Genomic DNA, 3,352 nt, shown 5'->3' on the forward strand with positions numbered 1-3,352 from the left:
TTTTTTTCTAAAAACAAGTCCAAATGAAAGTTATTTTGCAGGATATTGCAAAAGACTGTGACGAAAGCACCAAAAAAAAAAAAGGGGGGGGGATCTTGTGTGGACAGAGTTGTTACAAGACTTCTCTGCACACTACTCAAAAGCAAAAAGGGTGAGCAGGGAAAGAGAGGATGCAGAAGCAGTAAGAAAGGTATGTTTTGAGCTTTCCTGTATGGCAGGATCTCCTTCAGGGGTGTCTCTTGAGGATACGTCTGAACAGAGATTCCTTGCACCTTGATATCAAGAGACACTGTGCCTCTTATCAGTAAAACACAGTGACAGCCCATAATAATGTTTCAACCTACCTACACACGTGTGCATGTGGAGACACATTTGTTATTAAACAAAAAATATAGGTTTTCTTATTCAATTATTAAACTTGAGCATGTGTTATTTCATAAAATAATTTAGCCGTGTAATAAGTTAATACATTCACTGCAGAAAAAGTATCCAGAATACTTCTGCAGAGTTGAAAAATCCTGTAATTTTCAGTGTCTCAGAAATCTCACTAAAGCATAAAATAGCTTGTGATATGTTTTCAATTAGTTTTGCAATACATACTTGATTAGTGTTTCTGTATCTCTGACCATATGGGGGCAATATACAAACAATAACTGCCTAAACAAACACGTGTCAATTTGCTAACCCAAGCATGCTAAAGTCAGATTTACAGAGGATGCTCATTATGCCTACTTTTATTGACTTTTTCTCAGAACTTGTAAGTTTGCAGAATTGTGTGTTTAGAGGCTACATTTTTTTTAACAGGGAAGTAAGATAATATGTTAAATGTTTTATGATAAAATCTAAAACATGGATACAAGGTGAAGTATGAGAAAAAAAAAAGAGTATGTACTTGAAAATTTTAGAATACATTTTTTTTAAAAAAGATAACTTTAGTTACTTATATACATTAACTATATTATATCTTTTATATGAGGCCTAAAACAATTCCTCTTCACATAATGTAGCCCAGGCCTGCCAAAAGGTTGGACACCTGCGCTCTATGCAGTAAATAATCAAGTGTATCCAGATATTTCAAATTTTTTTAAGTTGCTGTTATATCACTATAATATATTCATATTATAAATATATTAAAATATAGTCCTGCTTCTCTCTTACAAGTGAACTGTATTGCGCACTTGTTTCCATCTGTGATGGAAAAGTTTTTTTAAATTGTGCCACTGCACTAACAAATGAACAGTCACTCCAGGGAGACTGCATCAGCACAAAGGCCTGTAGACATACCTCTGGATCTAAGATTGCTTTAGGACTGATTTTGTATGTGGTGGCCTATATGCCTCCCATTTGTATACACATATCCTTCTACTAGAGTCTGTGACATGAACGAGTGTGACTCTAGGTTGCCAAAATCCTCAAGATAAGATCTGAATCAGGAGAACTGTTCAGAAACAGAGCAGAACACGCTGACACCTGCAGTCACGGACGACAGAACAGCTCAGATGGATCAGTATTATGTATGGAGATGACTCAGTATGAATTTTCAGTTTTCCAGTGAATATTCTCAAGCAATGCAGTCAGTACTACCCAGCAAGGATTTTTTTCTTTCTTTCCATAATCTTCTACAAACTTTTCCTTTCTTTTTCTCCTTCTTTTCACCACACATACACAAAAACACAAGAAAACAGGACAGACAAGGGAGAGTTTGCCAGTTTCAAGAAATAGTTTGTTAGGTGAGGTCTGATCCTTATCTTCTTATAAAGGCTGGAATACTGCCATCTTCCTTGGAGCTACTGACGCCAATAACAAAGCATTGCCTTCCTGGATTTTGTCAGGAAAAAAAAAAAAAAGAAAGAAAAGAAAAAAAAAAAAGAGGAAAGGTTTTGGCCTAACTTTTAAAATGTTATACTCCTTCTTCAGTATCTAGAGAACTTGATACTGTGCTACAGTCATTCTTCCACAGTGATTTACACCATGTATATTTTACTTATTCCTCATAAAATGGAATGTTTAGGTCACTACCACAGATTATATGGACAGACTAAGCAAATTGTGTACTGGAAGCTAATACTCAAATTTGCCCAAAAAAAGGTAGACCTCTGGCTGGATGTGAGAGGCCCCGAAAACCAGATAAGTGCTCGCTTTCATAAGCAGTGATCTGAGCCAGACTGAGGCTGTGCCAATTTGAGGGCCTGATAAAACTTATTGTAAGCTCTTGACAAATAACTAACCCAAGCACATAAAAACAAAGTCAAAGTCTTCAGTGCCTGGTCTTAATTTAACATAGTAAGACTTTATCAAATTTGCATTCAACTTTTAAAATTCTGTTTCAAGATTGATAAAAACATAATATTTGTCCCAAGGACAGTTCATTGGAGGGGGGAAGGGGGAAAAGGGGAATAATGAACATTCAGTAATATTTACAATTAACTGAGAATCTGAAAATAGTTGTTGAATACCCATTTTAGTTACATTTCATAGAAACTTTTCTATTTAAATAGAAGCAGGTTATTTAAAGATTTGGTGTCATCACACTGATTTCATGTTAGTATTAATACAGCTTTTAGAAAACAATATTTTAATTCCTATTTAAATACTAATCATCTTCAATGATGATATCTTTCAAACGTTCTAATTATGGCAGTGAGTCTCAGATAAAATTTTCAAAAGGAGCTATCTGGTTTCAAGGTCTAATTTATGTCTTGCGACATGAAAAGATTTGGATTCTCAGTCTCTAAACTGCTTGAGAAAATGTTGCCCATGATCCAGAGGTTTCAAATTCAGGGGTATTCTCCTTACAGCATGTGGGTGGATACTATTCTATACAAGTAGGAATTAAGACCATGTAATAAGCAGTTGCTAAAAGTGAGAAACAGGGACAATCTGTAACAGGAACAAGGGAAGCAAGAGGTGGCAATGAGCAAGCCTTAAGAGTGAATCTTAATGTGTGTCAGAGCGCTGAAGGTTAGGGAAGAAGGTAAGGGAAGGTTAAGGGAAAGCAGCTCGCCAAGGCCTGCAGCGCTTCCCTGCCGCGTGGCAGGCTTACAGGAACGCACCGGCAGAAGCCGAGCGGCAAGGCGGGCACTTCACCCTGCTTACCAGCGGATGGCGCAGCGCACCCGAATTACCGAGGCCTGGGTGAACGCAAAAAATGTACACGGACTGAATCTGTATGCGTGACTGCTGACAGGAACTGGAAATTCTGCAAAACTGTTGATTTAATTTTAATATCTCTAACATTCGCTTAGCCAAAACATGTCAGCCTGTGTTAATAGGCTTAGTGCTCCAAATTTAAATTACACAAATTAATACGCTGAGGGCTGCCAACTGAAATTGCACGTAACCGAACAAGTTG

Source organism: Meleagris gallopavo, chromosome Z, assembly GCF_000146605.3.
Source record: "Meleagris gallopavo isolate NT-WF06-2002-E0010 breed Aviagen turkey brand Nicholas breeding stock chromosome Z, Turkey_5.1, whole genome shotgun sequence".
Taxonomy (NCBI): Eukaryota; Metazoa; Chordata; class Aves; order Galliformes; family Phasianidae; genus Meleagris; species Meleagris gallopavo.